Source organism: Colias eurytheme, chromosome 13, assembly GCF_061535395.1.
Source record: "Colias eurytheme isolate Ceu_HAF_F1 chromosome 13, ilColEury1 Martin Lab GWU primary, whole genome shotgun sequence".
In the NCBI taxonomy this organism is placed as follows: domain Eukaryota; kingdom Metazoa; phylum Arthropoda; class Insecta; order Lepidoptera; family Pieridae; genus Colias; species Colias eurytheme.
The window spans coordinates 3,369,217-3,386,913 of record NC_142992.1 but is presented as its reverse complement, the minus strand read 5'-3'; the positions used below and the strand labels follow the sequence as shown (position 1 = coordinate 3,386,913).

The 17,697-nt window shown below is 31.9% G+C and overlaps 1 long non-coding RNA gene across 1 annotated transcript; it reads left to right on the top strand.

Moving 5' to 3' along the window:
- Window positions 1–9,207: 9,207 nt before the first annotated feature.
- On the top strand, window positions 9,208–10,722 carry LOC149903290 (uncharacterized). Its single transcript, XR_016457398.1, has 2 exons — window positions 9,208–9,968; window positions 10,043–10,722. It is a non-coding gene; the product is annotated as an uncharacterized LOC149903290 (long non-coding RNA).
- The last annotated feature ends 6,975 nt before the right edge of the window (window positions 10,723–17,697 follow it).

The following is a 17,697-nucleotide window of genomic DNA, read 5'->3' as shown; positions in this document are numbered from 1 at the left end:
ATATTTTTAACTCACTAAAATGTTTGAGTTAATCTCAATGTACTTACTTGTACTGCATAAGGTGTTTGAAAGTATTACCAAACATTTAAATGAATATACCTAAAGAGTAAAGATGTAGTGAATTTATGTGATTAAATATTGTTATTCAATAGAATTAATGTGTTTTCATACTTTACTCGACGTGACTTGTAGAAAATTTTATTGATGTAAATAAATTATTTTATTTTATTTTATACCCAATACTAATACATATTACTTGAAAGCTGGTGCTTAATATAAGAATGTAGTTAATAAAAATGTTCAAATAAAATATACGAACTCGTGTATACAAAAAATGCAAGAAAACATTAGGTATAAATTAAAAACAGATTGAATTGAAATGAATTAATAAGAGAAAAAGACGCCCATATTGTCCCTTGTTTTCCCAATTTTCGTTAACATTCCCATTTGTGGTTTGCGACACGTTGCTTCACAAGCCATCACGCTATTCAATTCTGCTGTTAATATTGCAACTAGCCACAACAAAAATAGTTTTTTTTGGAATATTATGTTTTACGCTAGAGCTGGCACATATTTAAAGGTTAGTATTGATCAATATTTCGTACAACAGGACGTTAAACTGAACTCTTTCCTGTGATAACATAAATAAACCATTTTCATAATTTCGTAGTTTGATACTTCGATGACTAAGATTGAGCTTTGAGCAATAATTCTTAACCTTAATCTTAACGCCTCCAAAATATCTACATCTAGTACTTTTCAAGGTTTCATGTTTGTATTCGGGCGTGTACGAAACGATTTTTTCAGAATACCTACGTATACGTACACACTGAATTTCATATACGCCTACCTCAATATAGTTTCTAATTTGACGGCGTTCGATTTGACCCAAACCCGGTTGAACCGTAAAAGCGGTGGCGGGTCGCAATCTCACTTTCCCATTACTCCTTTTGTAGACTACGAATTTACATAAAGAGCCTTGCTCATTTCTAGGGGTCTCCTTTCTCGGTTTTACATTTTGGGCCCGAACGCCAGACGGTGACGTCGAAGCGACTAATGACATCATTTTGTGGGAATAGCAATAATTTTCCATATAACCTTGCTGGTTTGGTTCTTAATCTCGTTTATGTACGATTTAATGTTTAAGCTAGACGTGGTCTGATATTAACTAAAAGATATTAACATTAAAAATGGGCCTGTATTTGTAAATTCATAATGGTTGTTTTTGGTTATGGCCATTTGTTTGCTTTTTAAATAAAAATATTCAATTGTAAATAGGTACCTAGGTAATACATATTATAAACAGAAAAATAATTCACCTATAGATATAATTATTATACTATACTCAGATATAAAGGTAAAATTATGTATTTTCTATCAATGCATCATAGTTACTACTATGGCAATCCTGTTTAAGCCACGTATGTTAATATGAAAATGTTATCTCAGAATAAGTTCACGCGACGAAACGGATTTGTAAATAAATTATACCCAATATAATTTAGCGCCCTTTGTTCCAAAAGAACTCGTCTTTCCAAGTACTTCATTCATAGTAGATTACACAGAGGCCTGTTTTCACCTTTTGTTAGCCGGCCTCTCTGTAAACTAAGAAAATCGGTCGCTACGGGCCTTCAAAATGTTAAGGTGGATTAGAGCACATATTTGTTGCTTTTCTTGCTACTGTATATTGTTTTAAGGCGCTTACAACTTCACTAGTTTTGTTAACACGAAAAGAAAAGAAAAATTATTGCTTATTCTTATTTCATAGTCTAGAGACTATGCGCTGTAATACTTGATGTCCCTTAAATCATCGCAATGACACCATTGTAGAATATCAATTTAAGTTTTCTAAAAGAATACGTATGTTTTGAAAGTATGTATATAATATCTTTAATTCCTGTTTACTTCTTAATATACTCACCACGTCACAGTTAAAAAACTGAAAAAAATATTCATAAAAAACCATGTAAAAACAGACCATCAAAATTATCATTATGGAGCAAATTGTAACTCACATATTATAACGACAGACCTAATCGCGTTTGACGCAAGAACTAACTTCTGGAACACAATACAAACTGAAATATGACCAACAAGAGACGCATACGACAGGACTTCAAAACTGCCTTAGTTTTCAGTATAAATAATAGCCCATAAATAATATGAATAAAGTCCCCAGCGAATGCTTATTTATCGAGTTCAGCGCAGGTGCGTCTAAGCATGGTTAACAGTTCTCTGGGGCACTTAGTGACTCCAATCATATGGTGGTACTTTCAACCCACATACTTTACCTAGCCTACTTTACGTAAATATATAAGTACCTATACCTATACAGACAAATAGTTACTACTCATTATCACCTTAACATCTAGTTAATTAATAGTTTTAATGGGCTTTGATATTGCTTCCCTCATCATTTCAGAAATTAAATTTTAGTTGATTATTAATTTATCTCTTTTGCTGTAGCAAAAGAGATAAATTAATAATCAACCTGTAAAGTTATTTTATTAAGTTTGATCCGAAAGAATAGTTACATTGAGATACTTATCTATTAAAACACAGAAGAATAATGGAAATAAGTACCCTCTACATAAGATGGATACTTTTATATCAGAACACTGATCTTTTGAGGGTGAACATTCTTCGTCCAAGCATGATTCAAATGTTTCAAAACATACGCTATAGGTACTAATGGAATATTTCCCACAGCCTCAAACACAACGAGAAGCTCCACAATCAACCAGGGTGCAAATATAAAGCAAAACAAAAATCGTATTATCTTGTTCATTGGAAAAGGCTTTGGCTTTTGTTGATTTTCGCTTTTAGTTGCGGCAGGTAGTGAGGTGTTGACATAAAAACATTGCCATTGTTTTGTACAATGAATATTGGGAAATGAAAACCGGATTTTTAAAAATGGAATTCGTTTCGAGCTCTCCGATTGGCTCGCTGGAGAGGCATAGACAATAGATTTAGTAATAAAGTAAAACGGTTGAACGACTACTCGGTAAGCATAAGGTTTGATTTTTTTATGTAAGCATTGTTTGGTTATACGAACCCTATAATTTATTTATTAGTATAAAAAGTATATGCCAATTCAGTAAAATATTTTTATAGTGCACCTTAAGCTTTTATCCTCTTTTCCGAGTTTTCTGGGAGAGATGGCTTTTAGGGATAATTTCACCCTTTGTACATTTTAAAGAAACGCATTGTTTCTTTTAACGTGTTTAATTTAATTTACGAAAAACAACTAAGTACTTTTCGTTCATTCAGCTACTGAAATAAATCCATTTTGTTTACAACCTACTAATTTAAATGGAAGAATAATACAACCTACATAGGTATCAATCATGAAATTTTACAATTATCATTTCCAATTACGTCTTCAATTTATTTATTCGGGATTTAATTGAAAACTTATTAATTTTCAACGGGCAAGAGAATACTGTTCTATGGCTGAATAAGAACGGATCATTGATTTCCCGGGTGTATTGTAAAACCAAACGCGCCTTATTTAAATACTGAAGTCGACATGTAACTGCGGCATTAAATAAAAAGGTTATAGTTTCTTTATTTGCTATGGGAATTGAACGGGTAATATTAGTGAATATGTGATGAATTATTTATGGTGTCTGAGGTGTTTATTTTCCAAAAAGAAAAAAAATACATTGACTGGAATGAAAATACCAAGAATTTTTAGATCATTAGAATATATTATTATCATTATCTTATTCAACAAACCGACAGACCGCGAGTGAGCGTAGCACCGAGGGATCCTGGGTTCTGGGTAAATGTGTGTTAGAAGTGAAACTTCTTGGGCAAAATTCAAATATACCAAAATCGTCGCCTTACTCTTACTACGGTATTGCCGGTATTGGTAGAGCCCTACCAGATGACTATTTAACTAAGGTTGGATTTAGTAATAGCTGTCTCGCATTTCCGATGTCGGACAATGCAAGACAGCTATATAAGCTAGGTAATGTGTATTTAAATCAGAGCTCATTTCATGATCATACCTTTAGGTATGAAATCACAATTTGCTACAGCAAAAAATATGTTTATTGATTTGAAATTTTACTCTAAACGTGCCTATAGAAGTTTCACTTCAAAAATTAAGCTCAATCGTATTCTAATATTTTTAAAGTTTTACAAATTATGATTAATCTGTATGATCATACCTATAGGTATGAAATGCACAATTTGCTACAGCAAAAAATATGTTTATTGATTTATATAACAATCATGAAATAGCTGAACAACAAACCCAGAGTCAATAATGACATTCCAAACAAAAAACTCGGAACAAAATCAATTGATGACCTCAATTAAACTAAAAGTAAACTAGAGAATAACTAGCAGTTCCCACTTCTTGTTTGAATTCGCATAACAACCGATAAATTATACTGCCGTTTGTTTTTTGGTTTGGCCTAGATTAATTTATTAGCCAACAATGCTAGAACACTATTTTGAATGCGGATTTTCGTTATCCAATTGTTATATTATAAGGGAGTAAAGTTTGGCGTTGAAGTGATAAAATAACACTATTGAATATAAATTCACACTGTAATAAAGATTCTATAATGGCTTAAATAACTTCGTCTGTTTGTATATTTGTATATTTATGTATCATTTGCTAAATAAATATGTAATAGAGGCAGATAGGAGATTCATACAAGGACAAAAAGGTTACTTTTATCGCGAAAAATAATTAAAATGGAATACTTACTTAGTTGAAAATTTGTACGGAGAAAGTTTGCAGCAAAATGCAGTGTGATGCGATGATTATTTTAATATTATATTTAGTAAACAAAGAAAAATATATGTGTATTTATTTAATGTACCTACGCATTCGAATCGTATGCTCTTTTTCTTTATAAGGATAATCTCGCAAGTTGCCGTCATATAATTATGTCATCGAGGATTATATTCAACTTTTATAAGCAGCAACATTACTATTACAGTTTCACACATTATGGTCCGGGAGCCAGCAGCAGATTTTATGACCAAGTTCCTCTCAAGCGGTAATTAGTAAAATGCATCAAAGTATAGTATTATGAAGCCTCGTGAACGTCAGCTGGAGCTCGGTTGGGGGGAAGAGCGGTTGTAGCCTCCCGTATCAGCTGACGGTTTTTCCACCAAGATACAGCCAGCTGACATATATATTTATCCACAGTTACATATAAGCTATCATCAGGTAAATTTTTGTTTGAGAGGAAATAATGGAAAATAAATTTTTCCTTAAATTTAACTTTCATGTTCGAGACACCAGCTGACGTATAATACACCATGTTGTAACCAGCTGACTATTTTTTTTCGTTGAGATATTGGGTTAGCTACAATTTGACAAATTTTTAGCTGAGAGGAAATGAATGAATGAATGTATTTTTTTTCCTATGTGCGTGGGAGGCTACAACCGCTCACCCCCCCAACCGAGCGCCAGCTGACGTTCACGAGGCTTTATAATACTATACTCTCATGCGTCTGACGAATTATCTCTTGAGAGGAAATAGTTAACCAAATTTGCACCTGGCTCCTTAACCATACTGAATATCCAAATATTAATATTATAAAAAACCAAAAATTCCTCTATCACAATACCCTATACGTCATTCTTCTTCACATTACAATCAATGTCACTGTTTAAAATAATTATGATGCAAAACTCAGCTGATATTCATTAATCAGAGGTTAGAAGGTCCTTATCAAAATATGGTCCTAACCAAACACGTGACCCTAAACTTTATGCATTATTCAGCATGTTACGATTACTAATTTAGAGAAACAGGTTTATACAAAATCAAACGTCAAACCTAACATAGGGATTGCTAATTTAATAAAGTGACAATATGCGTAAGATATATCTTATTGGGTTTAAGCCTAATATTTTGTGTGGGAGGATGGATAAATTTAGTAATTTTATAATTAAGAAATATCACACAGATTAGAGTTATCATTGCCATCTAAATTAGACGCAGGGATAAAGTTATGGGTACAAAATAAATATATTTAATACTTGTTGTGGTATCTCAAAATGCATTAAATGTAGATTGCATCTAAGAATGTGGAATCAAATTATTTACATCAGATTATGAATTTTTTTAATAGAAAAATGTATTTTGACAAACAAACTTAAAGTAATGCTAATAAATTGCAAGTAACAAGTACCCTATTGAATAAATAGAATTATAAAATTTAATATGAAACGTAAATATTCGAAATAAATTTTCATTCTTGCTAATTCTTTAAAGTGAAACATTTAAATATTGTATACAACAATTTGCAAATGATACCCAAATACACCATTTCATTACATTCCCGTAATAAAACGCAAACTGAAATTCAAACAAAGCAAGCGCTAATAAATCTGTCATTTCCAATGAGAAATGTAAAAACATATTCGGGAAGTGTTAAATTATTTTAGTCAATTTGAAAACACTGATGATACAGTGTGCCGCAAAATTTGGCCGACATTATACGAATTTCACGCGCCGTCAGGTATCGACATAATTGAAATTAAATGTTAATGGTACGATGTCAAAGCTGTATTTAAATAGGTGCAGTATTGATTGTGTTAATTCAACGAGCAACAAAGAGACTGAGTTAGAGACTCATAGAACTGTGAAGGTTGATTAATTATTATTGGTGCTTCACGCTTGATGATAAGACGTTAGCAGATAATTCGTCAGTATGAATGGTGACTACCTTGATGTGGTTAGTAGTGATTTGAACTTAAATCAGATGTGGCTTAGAATCCCATTGCTGGAAACATGTTCTGTTATATTGGCGATAATATTTAAAAAAATAAATCTCTAAGTAACTTTTTCTCAGGTTTCCATTAGATCGAGGATAAGTTTCTAACTAAGCAAGTGAGGAACTTAAAATTGTCTCAGACTGACATGAGAATTTTACAACTATGAAAATATGTTCCATCGGGTCAGCGGGGTATTCACATAATATTCATGTGCCATCCTTTTTAAAACCACGCCAATATATACGATATTGAAACTTACACACAAATTACAATAAAATGTTACATATGACCTAAACTCTATCAGGATTACAAGATCCAAATTGAAATGTTATAAACCATAAAAATAACGAACAACTGCGGACGCTAACAAAGTTGTAAGCCCACACATATTTTCCCGAAGTTATTCTTCCGAGCAACAAGGCTTAAGTACTCGAAGATAACAAAGACAAAAGATAAAAGGTATTTAGAGATGCTGAGTTCGATAAAACTTTTTCCACCGAAGTGTAGGTATCTCCTCCGTTATTTATGTTTCCTTACTCTAATCCTTTTCTTTTTCATTGATAAGGGAGGCTTTAGCTCGAAGTTTGTTCTAGGCACGCTTACAAATGAATGAAAGATAAAATGTGATGATCAATTTAAAGTTTTAATACCGCCATGTTTGTTAGCATTCATAGAAGGTATAACCTATAACTAACGACGTATATGGTGATATTGATAAGTATATATGACATAGGACATAGATACTTAGTTAAACCCAGCTACAGTTTCATGAACCTACTTATAGTTTCCAGCAAGAAGACAACCAAACTTGTTACTTATCATTGCTTTGGTACTTGCTTTAAAAAGAACTTGAAACTCAGTTCAAAATAGAGTTTCACAACAACACGTCCTACAAGTAAGACAATAGTTATTCTATGTGCATGTTATTTACAAGGCTCATTCTTGTAAAAGTACGTGTTATATTCTGTAGGAGCGAAGACAAAAGTGTCTTGAGTGCCCAACGCATGTAGGTATTCAAGCGAAGTGGCTCTTTACTTTTTTCACACTATGCCTTCCTTGTAGACTGCACTTCTTATTGCTGTAATAACCATTATTTTAAATATTCTGAATGTTAAAAATTCAACGTATAATGTACTTGCTATGTTTGTTAGTTAGTTATTTATATTTTTGTATTTTAGTGCATGAATAATTCTTATTGGAACTATACAATATTTTTACATTACATTAAAAATTCATGAATTACATACTTACACATTAACGCTACGCTGTACTTGAAGATAGACCTGTTCACGTGTTCAAAAAGCTTGTAAAAAGTATTATAAATAAGTCTAAGAGACTCATTTTTAAATATATATTATAAAAGAATATGCTCGAGATTGAAGAAGTCAGAAAGAAATATAAGCCAAAACATGACATTTTATTGAACCAAATATGATTATTTACAACTGTTGAGTCATTTATAAATCCCCAAGAGATTAATTTCACAAATCAAATTTCCAAAAAAACTTATTAAACTCGACATAAAATGAAATCTACATATTATGTAATAGTTATATTAACAGTTATCGTTACATAAGTTTATTAACAACAATTAAAATTTGCATACACCGATCCATACCTATAAATTACTATTCTGTTAATGTACATGCAATCCAATTCACATTGGACAATATTGAATAGACTAAATATTGCTAAATCTGGTAATGAGCAGTGAGCACGTATGAAAATTATTTGTAGCCTACAAATGAATTTACACGTGGTTTAATATAACCGCATGCCTAATTATTGCGTTTTCAGTACCTACCAATTAGTATTTCTTTCGAATAATATAGCTTGTCAGTCAAACTTATTTTTGTTAGTTCATTTAATATAGTACAGTACACATCATCTCAGACATCATCAACAGAATCTCATCATGTGGGTTTTTGTTCCGGCGGAACGAAAAAAAAAATATTTGTAAATGATCCACAAAACATTGATGAACAAAACCGCATCAAAATCCGTGTAGTTTTAAAGATTTAAGTATACATAAGGACATAGGGACAGTGGAAGTGACTTTCTTTTATATACCTACTATGTAGTGATTATTATAATCCAAATAATTTACAGCCACATATGACATAAGATAATAAAGTTACAAATATATGGAATCGGTCCTCATATTAACTACATAAGACATTACGATGCCCAAAGGACACATAATATAAAAGCATAAAATATTATCAAGAAGGGTTCTAACTTTGAGTTTTGGGCGCGAAATATTTCACTGCATCTTATCTGGTAATATTTCATGTTTTATTTACATACAGGAGGAACAAAGAAATGACATAAACTAGTCTGCATTTCCCTTTATATTTATGAATGCAAAATGTAAAATCTCAAATCAAGTTTCCGCAAAGTGGCATGAGCGCGGAGCTTATCAAAAACAGTAGCCAAATAGAGAATTCGTGTATCTTAAGGTGATGAATTAATTTTTCTAACATTTACGGCCCTTTTTAAACCTTCGTAATTTTTATATTATTAAAGTTGTCGTGATGAAAATTCTTGACAAGAAAGTTCAATAGTAACACAATACGTCTACCGTTTTAGAAACATGATTCCATGATATTTTCTCGATAGAAAAAAAATACAAAGTTCTCATTGTTATTTTTTTATAATCTCTGGCATCTTCAAAATAACAAACGTAAAGTTACGACTTTTTGGATATTAACTATAAAATATACAACCTATACGTCTACCGTGTTAGAATTTTGAAATATGCGATGGTTTTGAAATAAACAAGAAATACTTGAAATTAGCGCCTGACCAGCCAATATAGCGAGAGCCGCCCTGTACCTTCCTACCCCGATCGCTGCACGAGTCATTCCCGCTACGGCCGTCACACGGGGAACTTGTGTCGCTTGCGCAATCGTAAAAAAGGGTGACAACACGATAAGACAAAATGAGACAAATGGGGACAATAAAGAAAATAAGAAGAAGAAACATAAAGGTTAGAGGAAAAAGAATGCTTACAATTGGAACAAATTAATGAAGTAAGTTGGTTTTATTTTAAATTTGATGATAATTGTATTATAGACGATGTTTGATATGTACCCCTGTTTTAAGTACATAACGAATGTGTAAGATTTTTTCATTTATAGCATAAATAATCTTTTCAGAAATCCGGAATCCAGAAGGAAAATAAACCCACTGATTGTTCACAATGTGAACCCACTCCTTCGTAAGTACCTTTATTCAGCCAAAAATGTATGTTATCAACGCTCTACTGGTTTTATCGCATGATTCCATTTTTAGTAAAAAGCAACAAAGTGCAAAGAAATAAAAAAACATGGTGAAATTAGTGGAAGTATGATGGACGTAATATGGAATTATGGAACAGGAGCTCGTTGGAGTAGTATTATATTTTAAAAAAATACGAAAAAATTTCAAGAATTTCTTAGTAGGTGGTAGATAAGTATGTTGTATAAAGAATTTGATGTTGATATTTATTTCATTTATACTTACTACACCTGTGCGGGAAAATGCTTAGTACTAAACCCGGTTTATATTCATATTTACATAGTAATGTGAGTTTTCATTTCGAAAAATTTTGTGTAAGTATATTAAATTGAGTTCCTGGGTGATCTGGAAACACAATTGGGCCCGGAGGATGGCGCTGCAGTCACTCCTCCTAATCACATGAACCGATTTGGATGAATATTTGTGTGCACATTTCATTGTTGTGGGATGATTGGTTGATTCGTTTTCACATTAGCTAATATGTATTATGTATTTTTGTTGTTAGAAAGTAAACTTAATTTAATGTTTATAATACATTATTATTGGTATAAATAAGCCAGTGTTCGTCTCACATTGCTGTACCTGCCTACCTATCCTACCAGGGCCTAACTTTGTTCTGGCTATTTTATTTTGATTATTTGTAATGAATAATTACAATTATAATAGAGTGCAAAAAATAAATACATGCGTCAATATATTTTGTGTTTTTTTTAAACAATTTTTTTATTTAAAAAAATATCATTCCGACCGCGGCTTTGCCCGCGTGGAATTAGGTTATATCGTGAATCCTGTTTTATCCCACAGAAGTGTTTAGTTCGGATAAAAAGTATCCTATGTGTAAATCCAGGCAATTAGCTATATTTTATCAAAATTGGTAATGTAGTCTTGACGTGATTAAGTAACAACTAACAAAAAAATATACAAATTAACATCCAAAGTTTCGCATCAGTTTTACTGTATTAGCGATATCTTCCACTCTTGACTTTGACTGAGAAGAATTAGGGTTTATAACTTCTTTCAGAAATAGTACCTTTCATTTCTGGGCATGATGTTATATCTACGTCAGCATCAAATTCTATCTAAATCAATTCAGTAGTCCGCGTAATTAGGTACCATTTCATTTTTTCAGAGTAACAATATTTTTTGTTATTTTAAAGATTATTTATAACCTGTATTATTTTGTAATAAAGTAAACATTACGAAATAATAATAATTAATAATTATTAATAATGTCTAAGTAGTTGTTAAAAAGAAGATAATTTTGTGTTTATAAGCAAGAAAATAAAACCAATAAATCAACAATTAAATATATGTATATTATAAATATTATAACTGTATGACGACTCCATACATGTTTGTCCCGAGTCGGCCAGCGGCAGCGCGGCGAGTATGCAAGAATGACTTCGCGCACACCCGCGTTCGCGATAGCGAGCTATTAGACTCCGCCCGCCAAGCAGTGGATTTTTTTTTGTGTATCGTCTTAAGTTGCATATACACTATCACTACAATAGCGCAATAATATTTATAATTTGATTGTTTCTATTTTTGCGTTATAGCACATAAGTAGACTGCCCAGTACAGTGGTTAAGACGAGAGTGTAGAGCCAAAGCGTGTTAATAATTATGAACTGGGTATAAACCATTCATTCAGTTCTCATCCAATACTAAAAATAACTGCAAATTTTAATAAATCAATGATGGTCTTTAAAGCCATGAGGTGTTTTCCATGCAATATTTACATGCGCTTAAATATTATGTGCTTCATACAATTTTGAAAATACTTACTTCACTGCAAATTAAAATGCAGATGTATAGGGTGTATAGGGTTAATAAAAAATGTTTAACGAATTCCTTCAGCTTTTTATACTTTCATGAATATTATTATGATCATACGTTAAGTTTAGCTTACAGGTTAAAGGTCTATACGATGTTAATTAGGAATTAACAAAAAATCCAGTTGAATAATATTCCGTATCGTTCTTAATAAAAAGCTTTTCAATCATACCACAATTCTCAATTACAAATGCACATTATTGTATGTTCCACCTAATGCATTGTTCTAGGAAATAACAGCTTGGGCTGAAATGATAGTGTCAGGAGATGTCACATCGCGCACCGCTGTCATGTTGCGACATACTTCTTTATTTCCATACGTTTCTTTGTTTATCGAAATGTATGTTTTTGTTAAAATAAATTATATTTTTTAAGTGTACATTGATAAAGTTTTTGTTTTGATTTAACTACCAGGTATCAAAAAGTATCGTATGTACATTGTACATGGCCGAGTAAATTATAGGTAGCAAGAGATTCAACGTAACATAAAATTACCAGGTAATGTTTTTTTTATAATATTCAATAGGATTATATTATTAAAAGTTATCAGCATCCTGAAACTTACTATTGACTTTTAGAATTACAAAGTATCATATTATCATAATTTTAACTATTTATACTGTTCACGACACGTAGGTTATCATAAAATCATTCCTTAATTAAAGGTTCATCCTCCTTCCATCCATAAAATACTTACGATTCTGTCAATAATAAGAATGAAATATGTTTAGCTAGATAATAATCTCTGATATCAGTTACAAGTTTATGTCGCTATTCCCTATTACTTTTTAGCTCAACAATGCCGTTGAAGGTCAAAAAAGAGGTGAGTTGGATCGCCTGTAAACTTTTTCAGGCTCAGTTGAATAGAGCAGAACAGTTCTCAAACTTTACCGTTTGACCCACTAAATTCTTAGCCTTGTACGAATTAACGGAACGTTAATTAAGAAATAATTGCTTTTTGTTTAAAAAATGTCGGCCTCTGTTTTAAAATGCAGCTCTTATTTGCGCTGCTTATAAATTCCCTGGCTGAGCACTTAAATTATTTTTAACGAGTGCAAATCTCTGAAAATTTCTCCTAATACGAAATTTTCAATAACTTGCAAGTTATAATGATTTAAGCTTTTCGCTTAAATTTATATGAATAAAACATAATTATTATTAACATATGCGGCGGCATATTTATAACTTAGGAGTTTTTAAACAGATTTGCGAAAATGTATTACTTATGTTGAAACAAAAAGGAATCTTGCAAACATATTTTTATCGTTCATTCATTCATAGATCCTCATTCGTTCGTTCACCATTCAATACAGGTAAAGCAGGAAGCAAATCCTCATACACTTACATCTACAGGCATAGAATTGCCAAATGGTTAGTTCAATACCATGAACATTCACTAATTAAAAGCCGTTGGTTTGCATCTCATAAGGCGGGTCCACACAGAGCGAGCAGCCTCGCGAAGCTATTGCTACGCGAAACAACTCAGTCAGTGTAGACGTAGCTCGGTTTAGGAAAAAGCATGTGCTGTCATTTTTTTCAGCCACGTCCAAATAGATCGAGTTGCATCGTGCAGAAATTCCATCGCGAGCACAGTAAATAGAATATAATCGAATATAATATAAGGTAATTTAAGTATTTTTGATAAAATAATTACCATCAAAGCAATAGAGTTTTTACTTTGTAAATATGCGATACCCGACTGTTGAAAGAAAACGTTTCGTACACTCTTTGAAAGTGGTCACAACTGTCAACACCGCGGCGATAGCTTGAGTCTCATCTATGCGCATGTTTGTATAAGTGCGTCATCTCGAACTTTCGCGAATATTGACTATTTTACGAGGCTGCTCGCTCTGTATGGATCCGGCTTTTCAATACGTTGCGTTATGAGCTCATCTTTTGTTCAACGCCCGGATTGCTGACACGCCACTAGTTTGTCTTCCGTTCTAAATTCAAACTTAAACGTTCGAATGTCATTGCGTGTTCGTTAAATTGCAGATTCAAATTTTTATTCAACGTTCTGTCATTATTAATTCCAGAATGATGAAAATTTAGGACTGCGAGCGAGCGTGAGTGGACTTATTAGTGCAACTTGGTCTATCAAAGAAGAATTTTTATTCAGAAATCCCGCTGTTTAACTATTTCCATTTACGGTTATCTAAATAACATAATCTAGTGTTAATCTTTCAAATCACCAAAGTAGTATATTGTAGGTCGCATCTCTGACATGGAGAATTTAGGTCGTGAAGTACTCAGTATAAATTATACGTATTGTTTTTCTTCGCTTTTCTACGACACCAAGTTTGTAGGCCGCGGCATAAATGTTAAAATACTAAAATTATCACTTCCTTAACAATTTGTGAAATATGAACCTCTGTTACTCAATATTTCATGAAATATTTTTTTGAGATTTTATGAAAATGTTTTGGTATATTTTTTCCTTTTTTTACTCAATATAAAATAATTATACTGGTTATACAGATACAGTCTACAGAATAGTCATTAAGAAAAAAAAATGAGCTTTAGCTATTTAATTGCCCTCTTTTAAATATTTGATATAACCCAGAAGGATCCAGACCTTTCTGGAAATTAAGGACTCATTATTTTAATGATCACTGTTAATTGAATGTAATATTTACCTTAATATTATACTAATTAGTACAAATTAGGAGGAAGGTTCCAAAAAAAGACAGGTTAATATATTTTTTATTATAATATCTTCATCTAATTTAGCAACTTTACTACGTAACCACACCCCGGACACTCCATACAAAATTATCGTTTTGACAGTCACACTGTAGAGACTGCAAATGTGTGTGAAAACCGCTTTATGGTTGGCACATTTGTGACTAGCGTAAAGAAATTCGCGTTTTTCTGATGAAATACATATCCGTATCAGCACAATATCTAACCATTTTCTACGAAAAACGATAATCACAAATCCAAAATAATAAAATTACTTTAAGTCAATTTGATTAATGTTGTCAATCTTCGTTGCGTATCGTCCTTGCAGAAAAATGCGGGCCATCTATAGCGTGATCGTGCGGGGTGAGGTAAGTGTTTAATTTTGGCAGGAGGCGGAGAGTGTCCGTTCCTGTAGCGTTTAGCTACTATTATGTATTCTGTGACGTAACTTCGCTTGTCGCAATTACTTCTAGATACTTATTTTTCATCAAAAGCTCTCAAAATAACTGCGGTATACAATCTCCTACAAAATTTTCCCCAGAGGCTTCACCATTTCCTACCAAAACACAGAAATAATCGAAAACCCACAATTCTTACCAATTAAAGCGGTTAAGAAATATTTTCTTCCCCCACCTTGTTCCGAGATCTTGTTCAAACACACAAAAATGCAAGATAAGTAAAAAAGCGCTGACAATGTTTGTTCTTAATTAGCTACAATTGCTTGAAGCGCGTTATGGTGCTCGTTTCATCACGCTGACTAAAACGAACTGATATGGTGCACTCACTGTGTTTAGTTCGTATTTGCTACCTACTAGATATTTATAAACATAGCTTTAGCTAGTAGAGATTACACGTGTATTTTTACAATACTACATCAATTCAAAAAACAAATTTTCTCGTCCAATTATTAAATGCAATCAAAGAGCTTCTGTGATATTTGCAGAAAGGACCACACATATTTTTACTTATTTGTTATTTTTGTACTATTTGCTATCATACGAAAAATTCTCTGTCACTTTATCAATAGGCTTTACTATCAATTCATTTCATTAACTAACTCAAATCTTCGCATTAATATTATGTTAACAGTACATTAGACAAATTAATTTTTCCAATATATCTCATAACATTTTTAGACTTATCTGTATCTATTGCACTGTTATAACAGCGAATGTTTCACCTCTACGAGCGCTCGTGGCAGCGAAATTGTAACCCTCTTTAGCGCGATACATCACGATCTTGCCACTCGGCTGACAGATTTCAATTAACTATAAAACCTGCTTACATTATAAACACATACATTATCCAAGAAAACAACATTAAGATGTGAATTGTTCGGAAGAGCTGGTAAACCCTTAAGAAGAATGAAATATGAAAGAAACATTCATGTAACAATATTAAAAATAGTATCACGCGACAGGTGTAAGTTTAGTTTAGGCGTAGTCACACGTTACATATACCTACCGTAGCACTTTGACAACGTGTTGAACACTTTGAAAACATGAAAATTTATCTCTACATAGTGGAATATTGCATACTTCAGAATAGTATTGTATGACATTATTGTCAATTTACAACGAAGGCATCTTGGTAGAGTCTACTGTGTCCATTTACTTGCAACTACATTAGCAACTTTGTTCAGTTCAGTATTCTGAAAATCATGTTTTATACTTTTTCAGCGCCGTTTTTTGTCGTAGTTCGGTTTTAGTTTTTTTTACTTTTTATTAATGGCAAAAGAATTCACACACAATAAGACCTTACAACTTTTAGACCAATCATAAATTGTTTAGTTCTATAAACTAGAACTGTTTTTACGTTCATTACACATTTAATATTAACTAGATATTGAGTAAAATAAAATGATTAAATATTGTAATCTTTAAATTTCAATTTTCTTCTAAATGTAAACAAAAATCTAAGATTTGTATTAATTCAAATCAAATTATACAATTAAATTTATAAATTTTAATAAGGGACAGATACAAAGATAAGATGACAAACTCTAATTAAAATCTCAAATTCATTAATATTATTGAACTGAAAAGGTTACTCAAATGTTGTCTGAAAAACGTTAGTAACCTTTGCATCTCTAGGTATTTGTTTGTCTTTTTTCATAAGTTTAATCACGTAATCTGTAATTTGGTTTTTGATCTTCCTTTAAGATGATATATTAAAACTTTATTGGAATTAAACTTCATGATAACAACACTAAATCTAATTTATTGTTCAATGAAGCATTTTCTAAACTCTAGTTTCGTATATTAAAAACTTTCTAACAATTTATCAAAATTCACTCCCGTTACTCTGACGCTTTCATATAACTTTTCTAATATATTATAATTTAACAAAACTCTTCAATTTAAACAACTTTTTGTATTTAAGGAATAAGTTGGCTTTATTTGAATAGAATTCTATTGTCTTATACCGTTATACGAGTGGATATTAAAATTAGTAAGAAACTAGATTTCCGCCCGCGGCTTCGCCCGCGTTTTCAAAGGAAAACCCGCATAGTTTCCGTTCCCGTGGGATTTCCGGGATAAAACCTATCCTATGTGTTAATCCAAGTTACCCTCTATATGTGTGTTAAATTTCATTGTAATCGGTTCAGTAGTTTTTACGTGAAAGAGTAACAAAAATCCATACATCCATACATCCTTACAAACTTTCGCCTTTATAATATATATAAGTATATAAGTATTAGAAAAATATTAGATTTTGATAAACAAAACGGTTATACTATAATTATTAGAGCCTATTATTAGTTTTAATGGTCAATTTATTAATATGAGACATATTGATAAATTACTGAGCATTAAAACATTAATTTTATGTGGTTTATGCTTATTTTTATTATCTATACGCTAGATAATTGGGCTGGTAATGCGGCATTACTCACATAATATTTGCATCAGCTAACGCTATTATTATGATATAGTACTTCGATAAGCAAATAGAGGTTTATTCATTATAACAGTAGCGTAGTAAGCTCTATATTGTGAACTAGAAATCCATGTTTTAACACTTAATGTTTTGATCCTTTATGGGGGCATAATAAATCGTTAACATAATAATATTATATTCTATACTAGCTTTCCGCCCGCGGCTTCGCCCGCGCAGTCAAAGAAAAACCCGCATAGTTCCCGTTCCCGTGGGATT